Raw genomic sequence first — 13,357 nt, 5'->3', positions numbered from 1 at the left:
AACCTAACTGGAAGTGTAAACAGACTGTAACCTACTCTTGTGCCAGTCACTGAGTTTTGACCAATCAAAGGGAGCCAACTGTTCAAACAGGGATCAAATAAGGCAAAAGCTGAGCTGTAACCAAACTGATTGTTTCTGTTCCTCACTTCCACTTTTTGAATGTCACGTTCCTTTTTCTGTTTACAAATCTTCTTCAACCACATGGTAGCAGTGAAGCTTCTCTGAATCTATTCTAGCTCAGGGGCTGCCTGATTTGCAAATTGTTTTTTGCTCAATTAAATTGTTTGACTTATTTAAGATTTTTTACTTTTAACAGTTTTATTAAGAAATGGAAAAAATAAAATGGAAATTGATGAGGCTAAAACAAAGGTCTGAACACAATAATATTGAAAGTTTGGTGGACCAAAGGGATCCTCTGCTGATCCCCCAATATTAAAGGGTTTCAAATAAGTTTGTTGTATTTACTCCAGTTTGGAGAAATTTTAAAAGGCTGAAGGCAAAGATTATGATGAGAAACCCCACTTGGAATTGCTTGGGGGCAGTAGTCAAGTAGATTAGTCAAGATAAAGATTGACAAAAGAGCCAGGGTCCTTTGGCTCAATCCCCTCCTGCTGACTCTCAGTGTTTCGCATAAGAGAGGATAAAATGGCTGGGGGCAGTGTTGGGGTGGGCAAGTGGTGGAAAAGTTCCTGGGACCAGAACATAAAAATGTAAGGATTGATAGGATTATGAAAGTTGGACTATTTAAACAGACTTTATATTAAGAAGTTGTATCTTCTTTACCTAAATGTTTTATGGGAATGGACATTGTATCTGACTAGGGAACGTTTCTCCTGACTAGCATTATAAAACAGAAGGCATATAAATCTACCCTTCAAGCAATATTAGTTGGACATGCTAAATGGGAACCAGTAAGATTGCCTGAGTCCACACAGTGTAGAACAGAATCTGAAGTGCTGGTATGGACAAATTCTGTTTTGATAGCTCCATGTGGAATGTAGGCTGGGACTTATGACAGAAGCCTGTGAGTGCCTTCTAGTGACAATTACTGAGACTTTGGACTAGAGAATTTTGACTTGAAGAGTATTTACTACCCCGCTATGGGGCATTAACTGAGGCTAGCCCTATGACTGAAAGACATTAAAAATCTTGACACCTGAAATACCTATGCTCTCTTAGGTAATGTTAGGAAAACATTCTAATGGGGATGGCAGTGCCCAGAAGAGTTCCATAATAAAATGGAAATAGTTTATACAGAGTCATGCTACCTGGAGACTGACTCTGGAACTGTGTGAGAAGCTATAAACAACTCTCAACTGACAAGCAAAGAGCTGCTCATTTTGTGAATGGCAGTTCCAAAGTGAATGAACATATGATTTGGAAGGATGCCACCCTGATCAAAGAAGGGACAAACATATCAGCTCAATGCACTGAATTACACGCTGTTTTCCTAGCAGTGATGAAAAACTGAATGGTGGTAGAAACCCACTTTGGGATCTTTACTGACTCATGGGCAGTGGCAAATGGCCTGGCCATACACTCAGGCAGAAGAGCAGTGGAGATCTGGTCTATTAAAGGGGATGCCCATGTGAGGCATGAACTTACAGAAATTTGAAGTAGGGGGTGTGCATTAAAGTAGGACCTGTTGATGATCATTGGCAGAGCCCCCTTCAGGTTTTGAATCAACAAGCAGATATCCCCATGTGCTCCCTTGCAGTGGCTGCCTGGGTCCGTGAAATTAGTGGATATGGGAGTAGTGCAGCAGTGCAAAGATGGGCTAAATCGAGACATGTTCTTGCACCCTCTGAGGCACAAAATGCAGACGAAAACTGTTCTGTTTGTCAGCAAAAATGACACAGTGAAGATGGCTGTGAAACAGATTCCCTGGTGGGAAGGACCTGAGTGTAGCTGGCAAGTGAGACTGATGCTGGTAGCCCTGGGAGGCTACAGATGGGTCTTGACAGCAGTAGACACTGATTCTTGACCGGGTTTTGCTTATATGGTGGAAGATCCAAATGTTCAGAGTGTTATTAAAAAAAAGAAGAAAGAAGACCAAGAAACACACTAGATATATAGCCCACAATGTCCAGCAATGAATAGAGAGCGATCCTCCTCAGAGTAATAGTTTGATAGGGAAGTGGAACAGGCAATTAAAACATTGATTGTCTAAAACAAAGAGATAAAAGCATCAGGGCTGGCTTACACACCTTCGCAAGTGTGTGCTCATACTCAATGTCAGTGGGATAGCAATTTCTCTATTTTACTGGTTGATCTGGGGAAGACCTGGTGGGAAAGGAGGCTGGGATGACTATGCAATTCTTGCCAAGGGAGGAGAACACCAGTATAATGATTATTCTTTTTTTTTTCCTTCTTCCCCATATTACCTCAATTTTTTTCCCCATACCTGATGTAGTGGTCACAGGATCAGGGCTACAACTACAAGTGTTGGAAGCAGGGATGATTCCTAAGCAAGAAACCATAACTAAATTTCTAAAACTTGTGTCAGAATTCCTGAGGGCCCGATGGGGATGGGTTGTGCCTTCACCCCATCTGGCAAAATTGGGCTAACAGTGAATATAACTGTATTTCCTGATGGTAAAAACAGTTCACTATTCTGCACCTAAGTAACCTTACCCTATCTGAATGGAGGTGAACTGAGGGGGAAGCATTTGCTAGACCAGTATTGCTGTCTGCAGTCTAGACCGGCACAGTGGTGATTCTAATGTCCCTTCCAAAGGTGAAAAAGTTTGTGTATTAATGGAAAGAAGGAGAAACGGTAGCTGAGGGTAAAGGAATGAATAAATGAGTTATGAATTGAGAGAACTCCAGTAGTATATTAATACCTTAAGATGACACTGTCTCTTAGCTCAATTATACCAGATGCCTGAAATGGTGAAGCTATATGTTTTGCTAAGACCACTCCTACTTTTAGAGCCTTATATCAAATGGAAGCCAGCAAACCTGAGTGGCTTCACCCACTGGACTGGACTTATTAATGTGACTAAATGGGATTCTGATAATGTGGTGGTATCTTTTGAGTTGCATATCCTTTTTTTTTTTTTTTTTGAGACGGAGTCTCACTCTGTCTCGCCCAGGCTGGAGTACAGTGGGGCAATCTTTGCTCACTGCAGCCTTTGCCTCCCAGGTTCAGGTGTTTCTCCTGTCTCAGCCTCCCGAGTAGCTGGGACTACAGGCATGTGCCACCATACCTGGCTAATTTTCTATTTTTTGTAGAGATGGGGTTTCCCCATGTTGGCCAGGCTGGTCTTGAACTCCTGACCTCAGGTGATCCACCCACCTCAGCCTCCCAAAAGTGCTGGGATTACAGGTGTGAGCCACCACGCCTGGCTGAGTTGTAAATCCTTTTTATGTAAGAGGATCTGGGTTCAAAGATGGGTATGTACGGTGATAACCTAAATGCATATTTGGTCACTAACATGTCTCCGGGCATACAACTAAAATCCTTAGAATCTCCAAATTGATCTTTTGTATACTCATGAATTGAGTGATGGCTGGCAACCCCTAGGTAGTTTCAGGATGTGGCTGGTCACCTGAAAGACCAACGTATGGTTAGAGAGTAAAGGCATGGGACTTTCAGCCCCACTCCCCAACCTCTGGGAAGGGAGAAGGGCTAAAGGTTAAGCTGATCACCAGTGGCCAATGGTTTAATCAATCGTGTCTATGCAATGAAGTTTCCATAAAAAACCAAGAGGACTGGATTCTGAGAGCTTCTGGATTGCTGAATGCATGGAGGTTCCTGGAGAGTGGCATACCCAGGAAGGTATGGAAGCTCTGCATCCCTTCCCACATGCCTTGCCCTATGCATCTCTTCACCTGTAGCTTTTGTAATATCCTTTGTAATAAGGCAATAAACATTAAAAAAAAAAAAAAAAGCTTAATGGCTGGGCACAGTGGCTCACACCTGTAATCCCTGCACTTTGGGAGGCTGAGGTGGGCAGATCACCTAAGGTCAGGAGTTCGAGACTAGCCTGGCCAACACGGTGAAAACTCGTCTTTACTAAAAGATGGGGTGGTGTGTGCCTATAATCCCAGCTACTTGGGAGGCTAAGGGAGGAAAATCGCTTGAATCCGGGAAGTGGAGGTTGCAGTGAGCTGAGGTCATGCCACTGCACTCCATCCTGGGCATGAGAGTGAGACTCTGTCTCAGAAAATTTTAAAATGAATTAAATAAATAAATAAAAATAAGCTTAATGGTTACTATCTTTATATCCTGCATTCAGAGGTAATTAAGCTTTTTTTCTTGTCGTATTTCTGCAATTTCTGAATGCTCCATAATGATATGGTTCTATAAGAATACAAAATATGTGTAATAAATGAAAAAAAAATAGTTGATAAAGTTTTAAAAGACTCCTAGAGAGGTCCAAGCCCATGAGCCTTGCTCTCAAGGTCCCTCCAATCAAGTCCTAACTTGCTTTCCCCACCTGATTCCAGCTAGTTCCTCTGCCTCAGTGAGAATGTATCCCAGAAATTATCAGCTTGGGCTCTGACCTGGACCGCAAAGGTTCCAACCCCGGCTCCACTTCTTATTACTTGGGCAACTATGGGCAAATAACTCCTGCTCCCTTTGTCTCACTCTCATTTTTAATAGACGAAATGGCAGTACCTCTCCACAGAGCTACCATGTGGTGTACGTGAATTTCTTTGTATAAAGTCCTTAGAATTGAAGATAGCAATTAAGACTTTCTTATCAATGCCCATGCCCGATTACAGCATCCTACAATAGATGTGAACGTTACTGTAAAAGAAAAATGACAAGTCACACTCGCGTGGAGCTTTGTTGTCAGTAGTCAAGGAGTCACTCCGTCTACCTCCAAGCAATCCTTTTAGAGAAGTCAGGATGCGGAAACAATGCTACGAAATACCATGGTTGTGTCACCACTCTTGACAAAACGGTCAAGACCCTCCCCTCCTTCTGTGGAAATTGGAGATATCCCTCCTTTTCCTAAATAAGAGGTCAAAGACTGTCCAGAATTTTCCAGCGTTCTGCAGGGATCAGAGAGAAGAGCCAGCTGGAGCTCTGACACCAGCCCAGGGACCTGACCATTTCTCAGGAAATTAACAAGAGATCGCCATTCACTATAACAAAAACTGTTTTAAGATTCTTTTATATTACTTCTTTCAATTCCCAAGACAATTCTATTAGGAAGGTCTTAATATCCCCCATTTAAAGAAAAGCAAAAAGAGTCCCAGGGAGATTAAGTAACACCCCAACGTTGTACCGGGGGAATCGGCCCCGCGCCAGTAGTGGAGGGATGCGGATTGGGCGAGCTGAGAGCCCCCAGAAACCCCCAAATAGGGCGAAACGTGACAGGACCGAGTCCCTCGGGATGCTAGGATAGCCCTAAACGCAAGAAGGCTCTGCCGCGGGGATCGCAAACCGCCGCCCTCACCCTTCCAAACCTTTGCTTTCCGACGGTGCTTCCTTTCCTCTAAATCTATCGCTAGCTCGTTGAGGGTTCCGAGAGTAGGTCCAGGAAATTCAGAAGGGCCTGCGAGACGCAGAACAGCTCAAACTATCACAGAATAAAGGGTAACTCCCGCAGCCGTAACTCCCGCAGCCGTAGCTCCCGCGACTCCACAGAGCGTCTGGACTACATTTCCCAGAATTCCCCGGATCCGCCTGCCTGACCGGAAGTGCCCGCAACCCCACCGACCGTTGGGACACTTCCCAGAATGCCCAAGGAGTAAACGTTCACGGTTTTACCCTCCAGGGGGAAGTGTTGCAACTACACATAGCTTCTTGACCACACTTCTTCCAAGTCCCCGGAGAAGGGAATCCCCCATCCGAAACGCCTATGTGGTAATATGGACTCCTGCACTGAGTGTCGTCCTTACCTTTCTCTTGAGTCTTCAAGCAAAAATATTACATAAACAATGATTTCCTGATTGAAATATCCCCAATTATTACAGAAGTATTACTGGAGAGTGAACAAAGGTGGAGATAAAATCTTCAAGGAACTGACAAGAAATTACTGCTTGAGGATCAGTAGAGAACTGAAAAGAGGAAAATGTTTAGTATAACCTGATGATGTGAGGCTAAAACTGATAGTATGCTGATGTAATTTTAATTTACATTTCCTGTATTGTAAATGAAATAGAACATCTTTTCATATTTTCAAAGGCCATGATGATGATGATGATGATTATTATTGGTAAATTGTTCAAACCTTTTGCCTACTGTACTAATGGCTTTTTGGCCTTTTCCCTCATTATTCAAATATTGTTTATACATTTGTAAAATAATTCTTTTTTCTTGAAATTTTTTTTTTTTTTTTTTTTTTTTTGAGGTGGAGTCTCGCTCTGTCACCCAGGCTGGAGTGCAGTGGCATGATCTCGGCTCACTGCAAACTCTGCCTCCTGGGTTCATACCATTCTCCTGCCTCAGCCTTCCAAGTAGCTGGGACTACAGGCACCTGCCACCACGCCAGGCTAATTTTTTGTATTTTTAGTAGAGACAGGTTTTCACCGTGTTAACTAGGATGGTCTTGATCTCCTGACCCCGTGATCCACCCACTTCAGCCTCCCAAAGTGCTAGGATTACAGGCGTGAGCCACCGCGCCTGGCCCAAAGTTTTCTTTTATTAGTTTCATAGATTGAGGTCTTAGATTTAAGTTTTTAATCCATTCTGATTTGCTTTTTTATGTGGTAAGAAATAGAGGTCTAGTTTCATTCTTCTGCATATGGATATCCAGTTTTCCCAGCATCATTTATTGAAGAGACTGTCTTTTCCTCATATGTGTTCTCAGCACATTTGTCAAAAATTAGTTATCTGTAGGTGTGTGGATTTGTTTCTGTGTTCTCTGTTCTGTTCCATTGGTCTCTGTGTCTGTTTTTATGCCAGTACTATGCTGTTTTGGTTATTATAGCTCTGTAGTATAATTTGAAGTCGGTTTTGTTCTTTTTGGTCAGGATAGCCTCAATTATTCTGGGTTTTTTTGTGGTTCCATATAAATTTGAGGCTTTTTAATTTCTCTGAAGAATGTCATTGGTATTTTTAACAGAGATTGCACTGAATCTGTAGATTGCTTGGGTAGTATGGATATTTTAACATTACTGATTCTTCCAATCCATAAACATGGAACATTTTTCCATTTTTTGGTGTCCTCTTCAATTTTTTTGTCAGTGTTTTATAGTTTTTATTATAGACAACTTTAACTTTTTTGGTTAATTCCTAGGTATTTGACTTTATGTGTGGCTATTAAAAATGGCATTACTTTTGATTACTATTGATATAGAAAATGCAGTATATCCATACATTAAAATAGTATCAAAAACACCATGAGCAAAAAGAGAAAGCTGAAGAATCATGCCAGATTAATGGAGACAGGAGAAACGTGACAGTTAAAAACAATTCATAAAAGTGGGCTAAACTGGAGGCAAATCAATTACAAGGAATTTAAATTAAAAACAGAATAAATTTAAATATGGAGTGTAGGTTAAATAACATATGAACATGCACAGGGGACACACACAGACCTGCAGAAGCCAGTGCCTCATCCCCATGCTAACACCACCACCAGCACTACTACACATACAGTCACCAGTGGGGGGCCCCCCTGCCCCCTTGAGCCATGCTGCCTCCACCACTGCTGTAAGTGCTCACACAGAAGCAGGCATCCCGGTACCCACTAGCAAGCTGCCACAGCTGATGAGCATGCACCCCACCATGCTGCCACTGCCACTGCAGCTGGCATGTGAGAATGATGACAAATCCTGCTGCCACTGCACTAAAAAATGCTTTGGCACCATCCATTGTAGTGCAGTGACCAGCAGCCTGGGAACACCTTGGCCACCCCAGTGTAGTTCGTTCCCAACCTTGAGAATCCAGAGAACAAAGTCAGGGCCCAATATAAGCCCACCAGAGTTACAACATGCAGTCCAGGAGTTGAGAGCTGAGCATTGGCCCCCTAAAATCTTCCTTAAATGAAGCCAGTCAGCTGAACTCACCTTATACCACATCAAACCCTCAAGGATATCAAATAGAATAAAAGGAAAAAAAAATCCAAAGGAAAGCAAGTTCAAAGATTGAAGAACATCACCCCATGAAGATGAGAAATAACCAGCTCAAGAACTCTTGTCAATTCAAAAAGCCAGAGTACCTTCTTTCTTCCAAATAACCATGCTAGCTCTTCAGGAAGGGTCTGAACAGAGCTGAGATGGCTGAAATGATGGAAATAGAATTTGGGATATGGATAGGAATGAAGATCATTGAGATGCAGGAGTACATTGAAACCCAATCCAAAGAAGCTAAGAATCACAATAAAATGATACAGGAGCTGACAGACAAAATAGCCACTACAGAAAAGAATGTGGCCAACCTGATAGAGCTGAAAAATATACTACAAGAATTTCATAGTGCAATCTCAAGTATTAATAGCAGAATAGACCAAGCTGAAGAAAAAAATCTTGGAGCTTGAAGACTGGCTTTCTGAAGTAAAACAGTCAGACAAAAATAGAGAAAAATTAATGAAAAGGAATGAACAAAACCTCCAAGAAATATGGGGTTATGTAAAGAGACCAAATCTACAACCCATTGGTGTCCCTGAAAGAGATGTGGAGAATCTTAGACCACATACTTCATGATATCACCCACGACAAATTCTCCACCTAGCTAGAGAGGTCAACATTTAAATTCAGGGAATGCAGAGAACCACTGGAAGATACTTCACAAGAAGATCACCCACAAGACACATAACCAAAAGATTCTCCATGGTCGAAATGAAAGAAAAAAAATGTTAAAGGCAGCTAGAGAAAAAGGACAGGTTACCTACAAAGGGAAGCCCATCAAACTAACAGTGAACTTCAGCAGAAAGCTTACAAGCCAAAAGAGATGGGGAGTCAATATTCAGCATTCTTAAAGAAAAGAAATTCCAAGCCAGGATTTCAAATCTGGCCAAACTAAACTTCATAAGTGAAGGAGAAATAAGATCCTTTTCAGAAAAGCAAATGCTGAGGGAATTTGCTACCACCAGATCTGCCTTACAAGAGTTCCTGAAGGAAGCACAAAATATGGAAAGGAAATAATATTACCAGCCACTGCAAAAACACACAGAAGTGCACAGACCAGTGACACTATAAAGCAACCACACAAACAAGTCTGCATAATAACCAGCTAACATCATGATGACAGGATCAAATCCAAACATATCAATACTAACCTTGAATGTAATGGGCTAAATTCTCCAATTAAAAGGCACAGAGTGGCAATCTGGATAAAGAACCAAGACCCATTGGTATGCTGTCCTCAAGAGACCCATCTAACATGCAGTGACACCCACAGGATCAAAATAAAAGGATGAAGAGAAATCTACCAAGCAAATGGAAAACAGGAAAAAGTAGAGTTTGCAATCCTAATTTCAGACAAAACAGACTTTAAACCAAAAAAAAAATCAAAAATGACAAAGGCATTACATAATGGTAAAGAGTTCAATTCAACAAGAAGACCTAACTATGCTAAACATATATGCACCCAACACAGGAGTACCCAGATTCATAAAGCAAGTTCTTAGAGACCTTCAAAGAGACTTAGGCTCCCACACAATAATAGTGGGAGACTACAACACCCTACTGGCAGTATTACAAACTTTATTGAGGTAGAAAATTAACAAATATGTTCAAGACCTAAACTCAAAATTGGACCAAATGGATATAATAGACCTGTACAGAACTCTCCACCCCAAAACAAGAGAATATACATTCTTCTCATAGCCACGTGGCACATACTCTAAAATTAACCACACAATCAGACATATGACAATCCTCAGCAAATGCAAATTAATGGAACTCATACCAAACACACTCTTGGACCATCACACAGTAAAAATAGACATCAAGACTTTAAAAAATTGCTGAAAACCATGCAATTACATGAAAATTAACCTGCTCCTGAATGACTTTTGGGTAAATAATAAAGTTAAAGCAAAAATAAAGAAGTTCTTTGAAACTAATGAGAACAAACACACAACATACCAGAATCCCTGGGACACAGCTAAGGCAGTGTTAAGAGGGAAATTTATAGCACTAAACACCCACATCAAGAAGTTACAAAGATCTCAATTTGACAGCCTAAGGTCACAACTAAAAGAACTAAAGAACCAAACACAAACTAAACCCAAAGCTAGCAGAAGACAAAAATAACCAGAATCAGAGATGACTGAAGGAGACTGAGACACAAGAAATCATTCAAAATATCAACGAATCCAGGAGGTGGTTTTTTGGAAAAAAAAAAAAAAAAAAAAAAAAAGATTGTTAGCTGGGCTGATAAAGAAGAAAAGGGAGAAGATTCAAATAAACAGAATCAGAAATGACAAGGAGAATATTACCACTGACCTCACAGAAATACAAATAATCATCAGAGAATATTATGAATATTCTGTGCATATAAAATAGAAAATATAGAAGAAATGCATAAATTCCTGGACATATACATCCTCCCAAGACTGAACCAGGAAAAAACTGAATCCCTGAACAGACCAATAACAAGCTTCAAAATTGAATCAGTAATAAATAGCCTACCAAAATAAAAGCCCTGGACCAACAGATTCACAGCCAAAGATTCTACCAGATGCACAAAGAAGAGCTGGTAGCATTCCTACTGAAACTATTTCAAGAAACAGGAGGAGGGACTCTTCCCTAACTCATTCTATAAGACCAGCATCCTCCTGATACCACAACCTAGTAGAGACACAACAAAAAAGGAAAACTTCGGGCCAATACCCTTGATGACTATCAATGCAAAAATCCTCAACAAAATACTGGCAAACCAAATCTAGCAGCACATCAAAAAGCTTATCCATCAGAATCAAGCAGGATTTATTCCTGGGATGGAAGTTTGGTTCAACATACGCAAATCAATAAATGTGATTCATTAACATAACAGAACTAAAGACAAAAACCACAAAATTATCTCAATAGATGCAGAAAAGGCTTTCAATAAAATAACACTGCTTCAAGTTAAAAACTGTCAAACTAGCGATTGAAGAAACAAAATAATAAGAGCCACCTATGACAAACCCACAGCCAACATCATACCAAATGGGCAAATGCAGGAAGCATTCCTCTTGAAACAATTCTAAAAGAAACTCATCTTTCTGGCCAGAAAACTAGAAAGAGGGCCGTTGTGAGTCAGAAAGTATGGGGGAAACTCCCTTTCATCTCTTTCTTTTTTCCTGGCCCTTCCCAATGCCAGCACTGATGGTGGAACTGCACTAATATTAGTGCATATGGGCATGTAAAATCCTGAGTGAAAATGTATGTGTCTACATAGAGAAACTGAAAAAAAGAGGTCTCTGTTGTTCAAAATGTTGGGGGGGATAGTTATCATATACTTCTCTTTTCTCTCACCAGAGTAAGCCAAGGGTGACAGGGTGGGAGGCTAAAACTCTGAGAGAATCTCATCTTTTGGGTCAAAGGATCTTGGGAAGAAAGCCCTTAGAATCCAGAGAGTGTGAGAGAAGATTCAGAAGACAGAGCTGGAGAAGGGGATACCTCAGTTTTGTGGATGAACTGACACAATTTAAAGGCTCATCACTAAGCTGCACATTCAAATAACACACCCAAAGGAACATAGAAAATACATTGAGAACTGAACTATGTTATAAACCATTGCTCAGAAATCAGCTAATCCCTGAGTGGCGCACTGAGTGGCATACCCAAACAGCACAGCAAAGTTTTTAGAACTAACACATAGAGAATATGAGACAAAACTTATGATATGAAATTAAGTACAGGTGCAGTGGCTCACGCCTGTAATCCCAGCACTTTGGGTGACTGACGTGGGCAGATCACTTTGAGATCAGGATTTGAGACCAGCCTGGCCAACATGGTGAAATCCCATCTCTACTAAAAATACAAAAATTAGCCAGGTGTGGTGGCATGTGCCTGTGATCCCACCTATTTGAGAGGCTGAGGCAGAAGAATTGCTTGAACCCAGGAGGCAGAGGCTGCAGTGAGCTGAGATCATGCCACTACACTCCAGCCTGGGTGACAAAGCAAGGCTCCATCTGAAAAAAAAAAAAAAAAAAAAAGGAAATTAACCTGGTTGGCTGCCTGCTAAAAAAAAAAAAAAAACACCTCAAAGTTCTCTATAGATTTTAATAGGACCAGAATCTGGTAACATATTGAAAATGCTCAGGATACAATCCAAAATTACTTGACATGTAAAAAGAAAAACAGGTATATCTGACCAACTTCAAGAAAAAAGCCATTCAAGAGATTCCAACCCCTGAATGTTCTAGATTTTTGCATTATCAGAGACTTTTAAAAGTTATTGTAATCATTCTCCATGAGGTATAGGTAAGCATTTGAAATAAATGGAAATATAAAAGTTGTCAGAAAACTAGAAACTATAAAAGCAAGCAAATGGAAATTTCAGAACTTCAAAATACAATAACTGAAATTTAAAATCAGTCAGTAGCAGAATGGAGATGACAAAGGCAACTCATTGAGCTTAAAAACTGAACAGTATAAAATATCGAATCTGGAGGAGAAAAAGCAAAAATAGAAAAACTGAATTGAGCCCTAAGGACATTTGGGACAACATTAAAAGATCTAACATTCCCATGATTGGAATTCCAGAAGAGGAGGAGAAAGGTATTGAAATAGGAAACTTTTCAAATAAATTATAGTCGAATACTTCACCAATTTAATAAAAGAAATACATCTGCAGATTGAAAAAAAACTCAGCAAAACCTAAATATGTTAAAAATGAAGAAAACCATACCCCAGCACATCATAATGAAACTATTAAAATATCAAAGATAAAGAAAAACATGTTTGAAAGCGTTTAAAGAAAAATTATACATTGCAAATAGGGCAACAACATTTCAAATGAATGCAAATTTCTTATCAGAAACCCTGGATGTCAGAAGAGAGTAAAACAGCATTTTAATGTGCTGAAAGTAAAGAATTGTCAATCCAGACACTATATTCAAGGAAAATATCCTCCAGAAATGAAAATAAAATAAGGACCTTCTCAGACAAAAGAAAACTAAGAGAATTCATCACTAGCAGATATACTTTAAAAGAAATGCTGAAGAGAAATAATATCAGAGGAAAGTTTCAGGAACGAAGGCAGAGAAACAGAAATAGTAAACTTGGTACATATAATACAATATTTCCCCCCCTTTTAAATTCTTTAAAATATATATGATAGTTGAATATAAAAAATTAAAGTATTGGTGGGATTTTTCAGAGCATGTAGATATAATACACACACTATAGCATAAAGAGGGGAGGATAAACAGATCTCAATAGTTGTAAGTTTTCCTTGTTTTATGTGAAGCCATAAACTATTGGCTCAAAATAGTCCACAATATGTTAGGTATGTATACATGGG

At 40.1% G+C, this 13,357-nt stretch overlaps 1 protein-coding gene across 1 annotated transcript in view; it reads right to left on the bottom strand.

Moving 5' to 3' along the window:
• Positions 1-7,050, bottom strand: part of ZNF221 (zinc finger protein 221) — a 28,557-nt gene extending 21,507 nt beyond the window's left edge. Inside the window, 1 exon segment of the mRNA XM_063600356.1 lies at positions 5,412-7,050. The gene's annotated coding sequence lies outside the window, so the exon portion shown is untranslated.
• Between the last annotated feature and the right edge of the window lie 6,307 nt (positions 7,051-13,357).

This window comes from Pan paniscus, chromosome 20 (genome assembly GCF_029289425.2).
Source record: "Pan paniscus chromosome 20, NHGRI_mPanPan1-v2.0_pri, whole genome shotgun sequence".
Lineage (NCBI taxonomy): Eukaryota > Metazoa > Chordata > Mammalia > Primates > Hominidae > Pan > Pan paniscus.
The sequence above is the reverse complement of the archived record's forward strand: the minus strand, read 5'-3'. Positions and strand labels throughout refer to the sequence as shown.